This window comes from Mauremys mutica, chromosome 8 (genome assembly GCF_020497125.1).
Source record: "Mauremys mutica isolate MM-2020 ecotype Southern chromosome 8, ASM2049712v1, whole genome shotgun sequence".
NCBI lineage: Eukaryota > Metazoa > Chordata > Testudines > Geoemydidae > Mauremys > Mauremys mutica.
In genome coordinates, this window is record NC_059079.1 from 75,520 (window position 1) to 92,548 (window position 17,029).

General features: G+C 51.0%; 2 long non-coding RNA genes across 5 annotated transcripts; both read right to left on the reverse strand.

Annotated features, from left to right (window-relative positions):
• Positions 1-253: 253 nt before the first annotated feature.
• LOC123376415 lies at positions 254-10,612 on the reverse strand. 4 transcript variants are annotated; one of them, XR_006581779.1, is made up of 8 exons: positions 10,143-10,612; positions 9,478-9,631; positions 8,981-9,112; positions 8,546-8,693; positions 7,858-7,968; positions 7,361-7,546; positions 629-760; positions 254-313 (listed from the first exon to the last, which is right to left on the reverse strand). It is a non-coding gene; the product is annotated as an uncharacterized LOC123376415 (long non-coding RNA). The 4 variants fall into 4 exon arrangements; XR_006581777.1 differs by having other exon boundaries at positions 7,814-7,968; XR_006581780.1 differs by having other exon boundaries at positions 7,814-7,968; positions 8,977-9,112.
• On the reverse strand, positions 2,197-6,806 carry LOC123376414. The gene is made up of 4 exons (XR_006581776.1): positions 6,701-6,806; positions 4,412-5,152; positions 3,963-4,074; positions 2,197-2,649 (listed from the first exon to the last, which is right to left on the reverse strand). It is a non-coding gene; the product is annotated as an uncharacterized LOC123376414 (long non-coding RNA).
• Positions 10,613-17,029: the final 6,417 nt, after the last annotated feature.

Sequence of the window (17,029 nt, forward strand, 5' to 3'; positions counted from 1 at the left end):
GAGGACACACCCCTCCTGGCCAGAGAAATGACCAGTCCCTGAAAATGGGGACCTTGTCTCCTTCATAACCACTAGTTAGGAACCTTTTCTTACAAACCCAGATCTTGCTAATGGGGTGTCCCTACCAGGAGCTGAGCTGTGAGCAGAGCAATCACCAAACCAGACACTTATCTCAGTGACAGTGGCCTCTGCTCGGCTCCCAGATGGACGGCTCTTGCCTGGCATGAACAATGCTCACAGGCTCGCTGCTCTCACTCACTGTCCATCGCATGAGGGCAGTAGACTCCGCCGTGTGACTTCTTTTTCCTTGGTACTAAACCCAGCAGAGGGGAGAAAAGCAAAAAAAGAAAACAGCATCTCCGTCTGTAATGTCACGTAGTCTCTTCATTTTACAGCTCCTGTATCCCACGGTTCTGCCCTCAACCCATCTCCCATCACTACTTTACACCTGCAACTAGAAGGGACCCATTGTAACTGCACCCAAAATAGTCACTTTGTTCAGGAGACTCTTGGCCCTTCCCCCACCTTAATGCCAAAGAGCCTCATGCCCAACGAGGAAGCACATGGCATGTGAAGAAAAGTACAGCAAGAACAGATGAGGAATTGAAAGCACCGACAGCTAACTCACAGCCAGTTATGCAGGAAGCAGAAAGCCGAGGACTGTTCGTGTCTGCTCAGAAGGATGTTCAGTTTCCTCATGTCCACATCTGCCAACCTCTCCTCCGGCTGCAGCTCCTGGGAAATTCCTCTGGAAATGGATCTGCAAAAGCCAAGCATGAGCCATGACTACACACATCTCTATTGATGCTTGAAATCTTGCCCTCATCCCTGCCTCCCTCTTCCAGCCCATCTACATCTGCCCCACTTGATGAACAGAGACCAAGTTAACATTGACAGTCACCCCTCCACTCCCACGCTCGCTACCTTGCACAATTTTCGTCCCCTCCTACTTCATCATGGCCCCCGAGACCTACCCTGTGGGGATGCACACCGAGTACACGTGCTCGTGTCGTACGAAGGGAGACAGCACAAGGAAAAGCAAGGACAGAAAGAGAAAGGGTGTGTGTTGGCCAACGTACTGGAGAAGAGAGAGAGAGAGAGAAAAAACACAGGAGGAAGGCAAGCAACTCGCCACGTGGAATCAACCTCCTGGATCCAACTTTTTCTGCAGAGGACACAGCGCTTGTGAACAAAGAAATGAGCAGCCCCTGAAAATGGGGACCTTGTCTCCTTCAGAACCACACCTAGTCAGGAATATTTTGTTACAAAGCCAGTCCCAGCTAATGGGGCGTTTGTATCTGGATTCAGGTGGGCAGTGAGCAGAGCAATCACCAAAACAGATACTAATCTCATTGACAGTGGCGGCTGCTCCGCTCCCAGCTGGACGGCTCTTGCCTGGCATCCAAAATGCTTGCAATCTCGTCGCTCTCACTCGCTTTCCGTAACGTGAGGTGAGCCGACGCTGACCCTCCACTTCTTTTCTCTTGGTCCTGAACTCAGCACAAGGGGGTGGAGGAGAAACAAACGAGTTAGCATCTCAGTTGGCAACATCACATAAGTTCTTCTCCCATTTACCGCACCCCAGACCTCCACCCATAAGCCTTCTTCCGTTACACCTTCAGGACCACAACTAGAAAGCAGCCTGTTGCACCTACACTCAAAACAATCACTCTGCACAGGAGACTTGTGCCTTTCCCTCCTCTTAACCCCACAGAGCCATGTACCCGACCAGGAACAAAACTGGAGTGAGAACAGATGAGGAATTCGAAGCACCGACCGCTTACTCACAGCCAGTTACGTGGAAGGCAGAAAGCTGAGGACTGTTAATCTGCGCTTAGAAGGATGTCCAGGCTGCCCAGGTCCGCGTCTGCTAGTTTCTCCTCCTGCTGATGCTCCCCGATGCTTGGCTTATTTGCTGCACTTGCAGAGAAATCAAGAGCCATCGCTACACAAAACACAATTGATGCGTGAAATCTTGCCCTCATCCCTGCTTCCCTCTCCCATCCCATCCACATCAGCCCCACTAGAGCAGAGACTCAGTCAACACCCACAGTCACCGCTCCACTCTAGCGCCCACTGCCCTGCATCTTTTCGGTCCCCTACTTGTTCATAGCTCACAAGACCTAGCCTGTGGGGATGCACACCTAACACACCTGCCCATGTCCTACGAAGGGAGACAGCACAAGGAGAGGCAAGGACAGAGAAAAAGAGAGAGAGACAGTGTGTGTTGGCCAACACATTAGGGGAGAGAGAGAGAAAAATGTGCGATGGAGTCAAGAAACTCAACAGCTGGAGTCATCCTCCTCGATCCAACCTTCTGCTGTGTAGGACACACTGTTTGTGGACAGAGAAAAGACCAGCCCCTGAAAATGGGGACCTTGTCTCCCTCGTAACTACAGCAGGTCAGGAATCTTTTCCTACAAACCGAGCCCCAGCTAATGACAAGTCTCAGCCTGGAGGCAGGTGGGCCGTTACCGGAGTCCTCCCCAAACCAGACACTTATCTCACTGATGGTGACGGCTGCTCCACTCCCAGATCGACGGCATCACCATAGGCTGGCATCGACAACGCTTGTGGTCTCCCGGCTCTTGGTGCTTTCCATCTCACAACGGGGGAGGGCTCTTACCCTTCACTTCTTTCTCCGTGGTACTAAGCACAACACAAGAGGGAAAAACAGAACTTATCATCAGAATCTGCAGTGTTGTGTACGTGGTTGTTCTCCCATCTCCCATTACACCTTTATAGCTCCATGGAGTCATGAAGAATCCCCTAGCTACCACCTGAGCTGGAACAAGAGCTGTACCAGGTAAAGAATTGTGCCCAAGCCTGGATGGGGTCCAGTCTGAGGAAAAAACTTACTGAAGCATCTCTGAGGGTGAGATTATCTATGTTCAGTTTGATTAGACATAGATTTGTGCTTTTTAATTCGCTTGGTGACTCACTTTGTTCTGTCTGTTACTATTTGGAACCACTTAAATCCTACTTTCCGTATTGATAAAATCACTTTTTACTTATTCATTAACCCAGAGTTAATCTGGAGGGGGGGCAAACAGCTGTGCATCTCTCTCTATCAGTGTTATAGAGAATGAACTATTTATGAGTTTACTCCGTATAAGCTTTATGCAGGGTAAAACGGACTTGTGTGTTTGTACACCATTGGGAGTTGGGCATCTGAGTGCTAAAGACAAGCACACTTCTGTGAGCTGTTTTCAGGTAAACCTGCAGCTTTGGGGCAAGTGATTCAGACCATGGGTCTATGTGGGAGCAGATGGGAGTATCTGGCTCAGCAGGAGAGGGTGCTAGAGTCCTGAGCTAGCAGGGAAAGCAGGGGCAGAGGTAACTTGGCACATCAGTTGGCAGCTCCCAGGGGGGTGTCTGTGATCCAACCCGTCACAGGGGCCGTCACTGCCCAAAGTTCTATTGGTGTGTGAGATGCCGCCCTCCCTCTCCCACCCACCGTACATCATCCCCACTTGATGAACAGAGTCAGAGTCAACTCCTACAGTCACCCCCACCACTACCAATGGAGGATCTAGTACCCATCATGCTTCTTTTCCCCCTCCCAATGCCCCAGTGGGATGCAGGCTCTCCAGCCCTAGACTGTGAGCATCCACCATTGCCCATGTTCTATGCAAGGAGACAAGGAGAGACAGAAAGAGAGAGCGCGCACATGTTGGCCAACTATGAGAGCAGAGATACACATACAGGAAGGAGGCAAACTCAGCACCTGTAGTCACCTTCCTGGCTCTCCACAAAGAGTTATCGCACTTTGGGAAGACTCCATAGCACCTGACAATTCCTTGAGAGGGCACAAAGGATTCCCCCGAGCTTATCGTGCCCCTGTGAGATGCTGAGGTCTTTCCTCAGGGGCCCTCCCCATACTCACAAATTCTTTCCACTGACAAGAGTATTTGCAGCCCTCCCTCAATACTGAACTTCAGCAAGTTTCCATTTGCTCTTACTCTGCAGATCATTGTCCGGCTTCCATCCCTAGGGATGGGCTCCGGGTGGCTGTTCCTTCCTTGGTCTCTGCCACAGGTTGGCCGATCTCTCATCTGACCAATCTCAGTACGACTGAAAAGAGAGAGAGAGAGAGAGAGAGAGAGAGAGAGAACACATTTGTAAGCTAGGTCACCACTTGTGCATCGAAGAACAACGGAGACACACGTCACTGGCTGCTGCTCCCTCCTTTATTCTTCTTCAGCTTACCCAGGGCCTAAAATACTCACCACTCCTAAGGAGCTACAGCCCTCCAGGAAAGGGACAATCCCAGACCACTGCCAGCCACAGGCAGAGCTGGACCTTCCCCAGGACCCATCCCATGGATAGGAGAAGCATCTCTCTGCTCTCCACGAGGCACCTCATTCTGCAGATACTGGATAGAGAAATATCATTTCACAAAAACACGCACCTGCTCCTCCAACATTACAAGAGCGCTCCTCGGCTCCACTGCAAAGTGAAACAGCTAGATTGTGCAGGTCCGCTTCCTGCAGATGCTCCGCTGCCCTCTGCAAGAACAGCAAACCACCTATGGAAAAGCCATCACTGCCAAAAACACTACAGGTGCACAAGACCTTCCAGTACCTGCCTTCACTCTCACACCCACTTCCCTGCATTATTTTCGTCCTCTCCTACTTCGCCATGCTTCCCGAGACCTGGCCTCTGGGGATACACAGCTAACTCACCTGCCTGTGTGCAATGAAGTGAAACAGAAAAAGAGGCAAGGACAGACTGACAGAGTGTGTTGGCCAACACTAGAGAAGAGAGAGAGAGAGAGAGAGACACACAGGAGGAAGGCAAGCAACTCGCCACCTGGAACCTATCTTTTCTGCAGAGGACACATCGCTTGTCAGCAGAGAAATGAGCAGACCCTGAAAATGGGGACCCAGTCTCCCTCATAACCACAGCTAGTCATGAACATTTTGTTACAAACCCAGGCCCAACTAACAAGACGTCCCTACCTGGAGCCAGGTGGGCCGTGAGCAGAGCTCTCACCAGAACAGACACTTATCTCACTGACAGCAGTAGCTGCTCCGCTCCCAGATGCATGCCTAATGCTTGATTTTGACAATGCTCGTGGTCTCGTCACTCTCGCTCACTTTCCATCGCATGAGGACAGTAGACTCTGACCGTGACTTCTTTTTCCTTGGTACTAATCTCGGCAGAGGGAGGGAAACCAAAAAAAATTAGCATCTCCAACTGCAATGTCACGTAGTCTCTTCATTTCACGTCTCCCGTATCCCAGCCCTCAACCCATCTCCCTTTACTACTTTACAATTGCAACTGGAAGGCACTCATTGTAAAGGCACCCATAAAAACATAAGAATGGCCAAACTGGCTCAGACCAAAAGATCCATCCAGCCCAGTATCCTGGCCATTGCCAGGTGCCCCAGAGGGAATTAACCCAACGGGTAATGATCAAATGATCTCTCTCCTGCCATCCATCTCCACCCTCTGAAAAACAGAGGCTAGGGACATCATTCCTTACCCATCCTGGCTAATAGCCATTAATGGACCTAACCTCTACGAATTTATCCAGTTCTCTTTTAAACCCTGTTATAGTCCTGGCCTTCACGAGTTCCACAGGTTGACTGTGCGCTGCGTGAAGAACTTCCTTTTATTTATTTTAAACCTGCTGCCCATTAATTTCATTTGGTGGCCCCTAGTTCTTACATTATAGGAAGTAAACTTATTTTTCCTTATTCACTTTTTCCACACCTCTCGTGATTTTATATACCTCTATCATATGCCCCCTTAATCTCCTCTTTTCCAAGCTGCAAAGTCCTAGCCTCTTTAATCTCTCCTCATATGGGATCCATTCTGAACGCCTAATCATTTTAGTTGCCCTTCTCTGAACCTTTTCTAATGCCAGTATATCTTTTTTTAGATGAGGAGACCACATCTGTACCCAGTATTCAAGATGTGGGAGTACCATGGATTTATACAAGGACAGTAAGATATTCTCTGCCTTATTCTCTATTCCTCTTTTAATGATTCCAAACATCCTGTTTGCTTTTTTGACTGCCGCTGCACACTGCGTGGACATCTTCGGAAAACTATCCACGATGACCCTAAGATCTCTTTCCTGATTAGTTGTAGCTAAATTAGCCCCCATCATATTTTATATATAGTTGGGGTTGTTTTTTCCAATGTGCATTACTTCACATTTATCCACATGAAATTTCATTTGCCATTTTGTTGCCCAATCACTTAGTTAAATCCAATGAACACTGTGAAGAACTTCAAAAAGTTCCCATAAACTATCTTGAGCAATTTAGTATCATCTGCAATCTTTGCCACCTCACCTTTCTCCAGATTATTTATGAATAAATTGAATAGGATTTGTCCTAGCATTGACCCTTGGGAACACAACTAGTTACCCCTCTCCATTCCGAAAATTTACCATTAATTCCTACCCTTTGTTCCCTGTCTTTTAAGCAGTTCTCAATCCATGAAAGGATCTTCACTCTTTTCCAGTGATAACTTTATTTTCATAAGAGCCTTTGGTGAAGGACCTTATCAAAGGCTTTCTGGAAATCTAAGTACACTTTGTCCCAAAACAGTCACTTTGTTCAGGAGATTCTTGTCCCTTCCCCAGCCTTAATCCCAGAGTCTCATAACAAACGAGGAAGCACACGGCCTGTGAAGAAAACTACAGCGAGCAGAGGTGAGGAATTGAAAGTGCTCATCTCTTACTCACAGGCAGTTATGCAAAAGGCAGAATGATGAGGAATATTCATGTCTCCTTAGAAGGATGTCCAGGCTGCTGAGGTCCACTTCTGCATATTCTCGTCCGGCGAGGGCTCCTGGACGATTCCTCTGCAAACTAATAAAGTCAAGTAAGTACCATCATCACTACACAGAGCTCTATTAGTGCATTTAATCTTGCCCTCATGCCCGCCTCCCTCTCCCATCCCATCTACATCAGCCCCACTTGATGAACAGTAACCAAGTCAACATCAACAGTCTACACGCCACTCTAGTGCCCACTACTCTGCATGATTTTCATCCCCTCTTACTTGTTCATAGCTCCCGAGACCTAGCCTGTGGGGATGCACACGTAACACACCTGCCCATGTGCTATGAGGGGAGACAGCACAAGGAGATGCAAGGACATAGACAGAGAGAGAAAAAGTGTTGTCCAACACACTAGAGAAGAGACAGAGAGAGAAAGAGCAAGGCAAGAAACTCACCAGCTGGATTCATCCCCCTGGATCCAACCTTCTGCTGCAAAGGGGACACTGCTTGTCAACAGACCAATAACCAGCCCCTGAAAATGGGGACCTTGTCTCCCTCATAACAGCAGCTAGTCAGGAATCTTTTCTTACAAACCCAGCCCCAGCTAATGGGGCACCCCTACCTGGAGCCAGGTGGGCCATGAGTAGATCCCTCACCAAACCAGACATTTATCTCACTGACAGCGGTGACTGCTCCGCTCCCAGATGTACAGCTAATGCCTGATTTCGACAATGATCGCGGTCTCGTCGGTCTCGCTTTCCTTTGCATGAGGACAGTAGACTGATACGTGACTTCTCTTCCCTTGGTACTAAACCCCGCACAAGGAGAAAAACCAAGCAAGTTACCATCTCAGTAGGCAAATGTCACATTGGCTCTTCTTTTCCCCTCTCCCACACGGGGGAGCTCCGCCCTCAACACTCTTCCCATTACACCTTTAGCATTACAACCAAAAAGCAGCCCTTGCAACAGCACCCGACAGTCACTCTGCGTAGCAGACTCTGGCCCCTCCCCAGCCTTAATACCACAGAGCCCCGCACCCAACAAGGAGACACACGGCCTGTGAAGAATACTACACCTAGTATAGATGAGGTATTCCACTGGCACCGACCTCTTACTCACAGCCAGTTATGCAGGAGGCAGAAAGCTGAGGACTGTTCATGTCTGCTTAGAAGGATGTTCAGGTCCACTTTTGAGAGTCTCTCCTCCAGACAGCGCTCCTGGACAATTCCTCTGCCAGTGCAGTTGCAAAAGCCAAGGATGAGTCAGCATTACACAAAGCTCTGAAGGTATGTGAAATCTTGCCCTAATCTCTGCCTCCCTCTCTCATTTGGTCTACATCAGCCCCAGGCGATGATTAAAGACCAAGTCAATACCCACAGGCACTGCTCCACTGTGGCACCCACTAATATGCATGATTTTCATACCCTCCTAATTTTTCATGGGTCCCAAAGACGTAGACTGTGCGGATGCACACCTAGCACCCTTTTCCCGCGTCCTACGTAGGGAGACGGCACCAGGAAAGGCAAGGAAGGAGAATGAAAGAGCGAGAGTGTTGGCCAACACAATAGAGAAGACAGAGAAACATGGGAGGAAGGCAAGTAACTCGACACCTGGAGTCATCCTCTAGATGCTACCTTCTGCTGCGTAGGTCACACTGCTCCTGACCAGAGGAATCATCAGCCCCTGAAATTGGGAACCTTGTCTCTCTTACAACCACAGCTAGTCAGGAACCTTTTCTTACAAACCCAGCCCTAGCTAACGGGGCATCCCTACCAGCACCAACGTGGGCCATGAGCAGAGCCCTCACCAAAACAGACACTTATCTCACTGACAGCGACGGCTCTTCTGCTGCCAGATGGACGGCTTTTGCATGGCATCAACCATGCTCACGGTCTCATCTCTCTCGCTCGCTTTCCATCACATGAGGGCAGTAGACTGGCAAATGACTTCTTTTTCTTTGGTATCAAATCCAGCAGAAGAGGGAAAAACAAAAAAAAATAGCATCTCCATCTGCAATGTCGCATAGTCTCTTCATTTCCCATCTCCCGTATCCCAGGGCTTCACCCTCAACCCATCTCCCATTACTGCTTTACAACTGCAAGTCAAAGATACCCATTGTAACGGCACCCAAAATAGTCACTTTCTCAGGAGACTCTGGCCACTCCCTAGCCTTAATCCCACAGAGCCTTGTACCCAACGAGGAAGCACACAGCCTGTGAATAAAAGTACAGCGCTTACTCACTGCCATTTATGCAGGAGGCAGAAAGCTGAGGACTGTTCATGTCTGCTTAGAAGAATGTTCAGGCTGATCAGGTTCACTTCTGAGAGTCTCTCCACCGGGTAGGGTTCCTGGACAATTCCTGTACCAGCGCAGCTGCAAAAGCCATGCATGATCCAGCATTACAGAGTTGTGAAGGTGTGTGAAATCTTGCCCTCATCTCTCGCTCCCTCTGCCATTCCATTTACATCAGCCCCACCTGATGAACACAGATCGACTCAAAACAGACAGTCTCCAATCCACTCTCATCCCTTCTACCCCACATAATTTTTGTCCCCTCCTACTTCTTCATTACTCCCGAGACCCAAGCCTGTGGGGAGCACACCTAGCACACCTGCCCATATGCCATGAAGCAAGACAACGCAAAATGAGGCAAGGACAGATTTAGAGAGAGTGTGTTGGCCAACACACAGAGAAAAGAGAGAGAGATTAACACGGGAGGAAGGCAAGCAACTCCTCACCTGGAATCATCCTCCTGGATCCAAGCTTTTCTGCAGAGGACACACCGCTTGTGAACGGAGAAATGAGCTGATGTTGAAAATGGGGACCTTGTCTCCCACATATCCACAGCTTATTTTGTTACACACCGAGCCGTAGCTAACTGGGCATCCGTACCTGAAGCCAAGTGCGAAGTGAGCAGAGCCCTCACCTAACAAGACACTTATCTCACTGACAGTGACGGCTACTCGGCTCCAAGCTGGACGGCTCTTGCCTGGCATCAGTAATGTTCGCTGTCTCCCCGCTCTTACTTGCTTTCCATCGCATGAGGGGAGCAGACTCTGACCCTCCACTTCTTTTCCCTTGGTACTAAACCCATAGAGCACCGTGTTCAACGAGGAAATTCACAGCCTCTGAACAAAACTGAAGCGAGTACAGATGAGGGATTCCAAACACCGACTGCTTAATTAGAGTCACATGCTTAACAGCCTCACCTGACTCTTAGCAGGTTAATTGGAGTCAGGTGTTCTCATTAGCCTGGAGCAGCCCCTGCTCTGGTCACTCAGGGAACAGAAAACTACTTATCCAGTGGCAGGTTTATCTCCCTTCTACTACTCTGCTGTTCCCAACTGGCCTGGGTCTATCACAGAAGATACTGGATAGAGAGAGATTTCACAAAAACACACACCTGCTCCTCGAATATCATGAGAGCACTCCTTAGCTCCACTGCCAAGTGAAAAACATCTAGATTGTGCAGGTCTGGTTCCTCCAGATGCTTCTCCTCTGTCTGGGGCGGCTCCATTGGCCTTGAGTGGGCCTCTGCAAGAACAGCAAACCACCTATGGAAGAGCCATCACTATCCAACATGCTACCGTGCTAGATATTTTACAATACCTGCCTCCACTCTTGCACCCACGACCCCACATAATTTTCATCCCCTCCTACTTCTTCCTGGCTCCCGAGACCTAGCCTATGGGGATCCACACCTACCCGTGTCCTATAAAGGGAGAAAGCACAGGGAGAGGCAAGGACACAGACAGAGGGAAAGAGAGTGTGTGTTGGCCAACACAGTACAGAAAAGAGAGAGGGAGGGAGGGAAGGAGAGAGATAAATGCAGGAGGAGGGGAAGGAACTCGCCAGCTCGAGGCATCCCCCTGGATCCAACCTTCTCTTGCGGAGGACACACTGCTTGTGGATAGAAAAATGACCAGCCCCTGAAAACGGGGACCTTGTCTCCCTCGTATCCACAGCTAGTCAGGAACCTTTTCTTACAAACCCAGCCCCAGCTAACAGGGTGTCTCTACCTGGAGTCAGATCGGCCGTGAGCAGAACCCTCAGCAAAACAGACACTTATCTCACTGACAGTAGCATCTCCTCGGCTCCCAGATGGACGGCTCTTGCCTGGCCTGAACAATGCTCACAGGCTCGCTGCTCTCACTCACTTGCCATCGCATGAGGCAGTAGACTCTGACGTGTGACTTCTTTTTCCTTGGTACTAAACCCAGCAGAGGGGAGAAAAAGCAAAAAAAAAAAATAGCATCTCCGTCTGCAATGTCGCATAGTCTCTTCATTTCACATCTCCTGTATCCCACAGCTCCGCCCTCAAACCATCTCCCGTTACTACTTTACACCTGCAACTAGAAGGGACCCATTGTAACTGCACCCAAAATGGTCACTTTGCTCAGGAGACTCCTGTCCCTTCCCCAGCCTTAATACCACTGTGCCCGGTACCCAACAAGGAAGCACATGGCCTGTGAAGAAAACTACAGCAAGTACAGATAAGGAATTGAAAGCACTGACCGCTTACTCACAGGCAGTTCTTCAGAAGGCAGAAAGCTGAGGACTGTTCATGTCTCCTTAGAAGGATAGTCCAAGCTGCTCAGATCCACTTCTGCCAGTTTCTCCTTGGGCTGGGGCTCCTGGACAATTCCTCTGCAAGGGCAGCTGCAAAAGCCAAGCATGAGCCATAACTACACACAGCTCATCCCTGCCTCCCTCTTCCATCCCATCTACATCGGCCCCACTCGACGAACAGAGACCGAGTTAACACCAACAGTCACCGCTCCACTTTAGCGCCTACTGCCCAACATGGTTTTCGTCCCCTCCTACTCCTCCAGGGCTTCCAAGACCTAACTGTGCGGATGCACACCTAGCACACCTGCCCATGTCCTAAGAAGAGAGACAGCATAAGGAAAGGCAAGCATAGAGAGAGAGTGTGTTGGCCAACGTACTAGAGAACAGAGAAACACAGGAGGAAGGCAAGCAACTCTCCACCTGCAGCCATTTTCCTGGATCTAACCTTCTGCTGCAGAGGACACACTGCTCCTGGCCAGAGAACTGAGCAGCCCCTGAAAATGGGGACCTTGTCTCCCTCATAACTACTAGTCGGGAACCTTTTCTTACAAACCCAGCCCCAGCTAACGGAGCACAGGGAACTTAGGGGGGCGGGGAGCTGATGGGGGGCTGCCCGGCCACCCTGGTTCCAAGCCCCCACCAGCTAGCTGAAACGGGCTGCTCTTCCTGCAAGGACTGGATAAACCAGGCAGCTGCCAAGCAACATAATAAGGGAGTGTAATCTATCGCGCCGGGGCTCGACCCTCCTGAGGGCAGGAGGGGAGCCACGCCAACTCACTCCACGTCTTCTGTGGAACCGGCTGAACAACAGTAAACAGGGTTAGGAAGCTCAGGCCCTCGGTTGCAGGGGCTCAGCAGCAACCAGCACAAGGGGCTCAGCAGCAAACAAACGGTAGTTATATAGGCCCAGGTCCCTAGACCGGAGCATTGGGTGAGGAGGAAAACTGCCACCCGTGAGTGGGGTGGCAGGGGGGACACAGGCCCACCCACTCCACTGCGTCCTAGCCCGGGGCCCTAGCAGCAGCTGTCACCGCTGCTGGTCAGTGGGGTCCTGACCGCAACACACTGACATCGGGACCTCTGCGTCTGCAGCCTGACAAGGGTCGGCTACCCCCGGGCTACTTCCACTTTCCCCCTCAGGGCTTACCTCGTCCAGGGCACCGGGTCCAGACCAGTCAATCAGCATAGGCTCCTCAAGGCCAGGGCTTGGTGGCAGGTCCGGCAGCTCCTCGGGGAAGTCCAGCCAGGCGTGCTCGGGCGGCTCCTCTGGGTAACAGCAGGGACGGGGAGGCTCCGACAGCTCCTCTTCGTAGTGGGCGCGGGAGAATTCCGGCGGCTCCTCCCAGTACCGGGCCCAGGGAAGCTCCGGTGGTTCCTCTTCGTAGCGGGCGTGAGGAAGCTCCGGCCAATCAGGACAGCTGCCTTGGGCCCTGGAGAGTTCCCAGTCAGGAGCTCCCGACAGCACGTCTGCTCCCTGCGGCGGCTGGGCTCTGACTGAGCTCTGGCAGCCAGCTTTTCTACTTCCTGTCCCGCCCCTTGACTTCCGGGGGGCGGGGACAGGTGGTGGTGGCTCCGCCCACTTAGGTATCTGTGAGGGCACTCCCTCTGCTGGGCAGGAGGGGAGCCACACCGACTCACTAAAGGGAGCATTGCGCAATGTTAAAAAGAGCATGTTCCCTAATTGATCAGCAATGTAACAACGTTACAACGTTAACCGGGGCGACTTTAAGTGAGGAGTTCAGTGCTTTGAATACAGTATCGCTTACTCACAGCCAGTTATGTGCAAGGCAGAAAGCTGAGGACTGTTAATCTCTGCTTAGAAGAATGCCCAAGCTGCTCAGGTCCACGTCTGTCACCTTCTCCTTCGGCTGCTGCTCCTCCATGATTCCTCTAGAAGCGCAGCTGCAAAAGCCAAGCATGAGACATCACTACATACAGCTCTATTGGTGCGTAAAATCCACTCAGTGAATACAGACCGAGTAAACACTGAGTCACCGCTCCACTCTCGCACCCACTGTCCAGCACGATTTTCATCCTCTCCTACTTGTTCATAGCTCCCAAGACCTGGCCTGTGGGGATGCACACCTAGCACGCCTGCCCGTGTGCTATGAAGGGAGAAGGGATAAGGAGAGGCAAGGACAGAGACAGAGAGAGAGAAAGAAAGAGAGTGTTGGCCAACATACTAGAGAAGAGACAGACAGAGAGAGAAACATGGGAGGAAAGGAAGCAACTCGTCACCTGGAGTCATCCCCCTGGATCTCACCTTCTGATGCAGAGGACACACTGCTACTGGCCAGAGAACTGAGCAGCCCCTGAAAATGGGGACCTTGTCTCCCTCATAAACAAACACTTTCTCACAAACAGCCCCAGCAAATGGAGCATCTCTACCAGGAGCAAGGTGGGCCGTGAGCAGAGCAATCACCAAAACAGATAGTTATCTCATTGAGAGTGGCGACTGTTCCACTCCCAGTAGGACAGCTTTTCCTTGGCATCAGTAGTTCTTAAGGTCCCATCGCTCTCGCTCCCTTTCCATGACATGAAGGCAGTAGACACTGACACGTGACTTCTTTTCCCTTGGTACTAAACCCATCACGAGGAGAAAAAACAAGTAAGTTACCATCTCAGTGGGCAATGTTGGGGAGGCTCTACTTTTCACCTCTCCCACACAGTGAGGCTCTGCCCTGAACCCTCATCCCATCACACCTTTAGGACTACAAGTAGAAACCAACCCTTGGAATGACACCTTAAACAGTCACTCTGCACAGCACACTCTGGTCACACACACCAAACCTGTGGGGAAAAGCATGTTTTTGGCTTGTAACTTATTGCTTCTCGTAGCTTGTTGCTTCCAGCAAACAGAGGCAAAGGGGGGCGAGAGTCAGGAGTGCACAGTGGGCCCACTACAGTCCCAGACTGCAGACGCCAGGAGAGATCTAGAGACTCTGGTCCCTTCAAGCCTTAATCACACAGAGCTCCATAGACAACGAGGAAGCCAAGAGAATGTGAAGAAAATTGCAGTGAGTACAGATGAGGAATTCCAAGCCCTGACCTCTTACTCACAGGCAGTTATGTGGGAGGCAGAAAGCTGAGGACTGTTGATTCCCACTTAAGAGTATTTCCAGGCGGCTCAGGTCCACTTCTGCCAATTTCTCCGCCGGCTGCTGCTCCTGGATGATTCCTCTGCAAACGCAGTAAGTAACCCAAGAAAAAGCCATCACTACACAAAATTCAACTGGTGCACGAAATCTTGCCCTCATCCCTACCTCCCTGTCCCACGCCATCCACATCAGCCCCACTAGAGCAGAGACTCAGTCAACACCCACAGTCACCGCTGCACTCTAGTGCCCACCACCCTGTGTGATTTTGGTCCCCTCCTACTTGTTCACCGCTCCCAAGACCTAGCCTGTGGGGATGCACAGCTACCACACCTGCCCATGTCCTACGAAAGGAGACAGGACAAGGAGAGGCAAGGACAGAGAGAGAGAGACAGACAGTTAGAGAGTGTGTTGGCCAACACATTAGAGGAGAGAGAGAGAGAAAAACATGGGAGGAAGTCAAGAAACTCACCAGCTGGAGTCATCCCCCTGGATCCAACCTTCTGCTGCAGAGAACACACTGCTTGTGGACAGAGAAATGACCAGCCCCTGAATATGGGGACCTAGTCTCCCTCGTAACTACAGCTATTCAGGAACCTTTTCCTACAAACTCAGCCCCAGCTAACGACAAGTCCTGGCCTGGAGGCAGGTGGGCCGTTACCAGAGTCCTCACAAAACCAGACACTTATCTCACTGATGGTGACATCTGCTCCACTCCCAGCTTCACGGCATCTGCATAGCCTGGAATCAACAACGCTCACTGTCTCACGGCTCTTGGGCACCTTCCATCTCACAACTGGGGTGAGCTCTTACCCTTCACTTCTTTCTTCGTGGTACTAAGCACAATACAAGAGGGAAAAACAGAAGTTATCATCAGAATCTGCAGTGCTGTGTAGGTTCTTCTTCTCCCATCTCCCATTACACCTTTATAGATACAATTAAAAAGCACGCAACGCACACTCAGCCTTTGGAGCTCCTGGCCAGAGAACGCTGTGAAAGCCAAGACTATAATGGGGTTCAAGTAAGAACTAGGTACAGTAACTCCTCACTTAACGTTCTCGTTATGTTCTTGAAAAATGCGACTAAGTGAAACGATGTTAAGCAAGTCCAATTTCCCCATAAGAATGAATGTAAATGGGGGGGTTACGCTCCATGGAATTCTTTTTTGCCATACAGTACTGTACTATAGTTGGGGGGTGCCCCCGTCTTACCCCACACGGGCACAGCCCACTGGCACTGGCAACAATGAGGCAGGCAAGGAGGCTGAAGGTGCTGTAGGCTAGGAGAAGCACGTTGCACAGGAGCAGCGGCAGCTTCCCCTCTCTGCAAGCACCAGGGTTGGGGGCCTCTACCCTCGGCCGCCCACACCGCCTCTACCCCAAGCCCCAACCCTTAACCTGCCTCTTCCTCCCCCCTCCTTCCCCTTTACTTCATACACCGCATCCTCGCTCCTGCCCGCAGCCATCAGCTGGCTTGCGGCGTTTGGAAGCAGGGGAAGGAGGGGGAGCCTGCACAACGAGTCTTCACTCCCCATCCCCGGACGCCACAAGCCAGCTGATTGCCACAGGCAGAAGGCCGTGGGGGAAGGCACTGATCCGCGGGGTCTGCTGGCGGGCGGGAAGTGCTGGGGGCATAGGAGAGCTGATGGGGGCTGCCGACTGTGGACAAAGCAGGCAGCCAGATGCCGTTATAGCGAAGCATTGCACAACTTTAAATACAGCATGTTCTGTAATTGACCAGGGACCTAAGATTGAAACAATGTTAAGCGAGAGGATGTTAAGGGGAGAGTTACTGTCAATTCATGGAGGATGAGTCCATCAACGGCTATGAGTCAGGATGAGCAGGGATCGTGTCCCTGGCCTCTGTTTGCCAGGAGCTGGGAATGGGTGACAGTGGATGGATCACTTCGTAATTCCCTGTTCTGTTCATTCTATCTGGGGCACCTGACATTAGCCACTGTCGGTAGACAAGATACTAGGCTAGATGGATCTTTGATCTGACCCAGTCTGGCCATTCTTACGTTCATATGTTAAGCAGCCTGTTGCACCTGCATCCAAGACAGTCACTGAGCAGAGGAGACTGTTGTCCCTTCCCTTGGTCGTAATCCCACAGAGCCCCATGGCCAACAAGGAGGCTCACGGCCTCTGAAGAAAACTTGAGTGGTACGGATGAGGGATAGAGGCCATAATTGTTCACTCACAGCCAGTCATGGAGAAGGCAGAAAGCTGAAGACTCTTCATCTCTGCTTACAAGGATATCCAGGCTGCTCAGGTTCATTTCTTCCAGTTTCTCCTCCGGCTCCAGCTCCTGGACAATTCCTCTGCAAACTAATGAAGACAAGCAGGAACTATCACTACACAGAGCTCTAACACCCTCATCCCTGCCTCCCTCTCCCATCCCATCTCCAGCCGCCCCAGTCGAGGAACAGAGACTGAGCCCACACTATCAGTCACCGCTCCACTCTACAATCCACTGCTCCCCACGGGTTTCGTCCCCTAGCTTGCCTGCCCGTGTGCTATGAAGGGTGAGTGTTGGGCAGGAAGGAGAGAGAAGGGCTGAGGGGCCCCATGGGTGGAGGGAGGAATGGGGGTGCAGGTTGGGGAATGTTGGACAAAGGAGAAAAAGG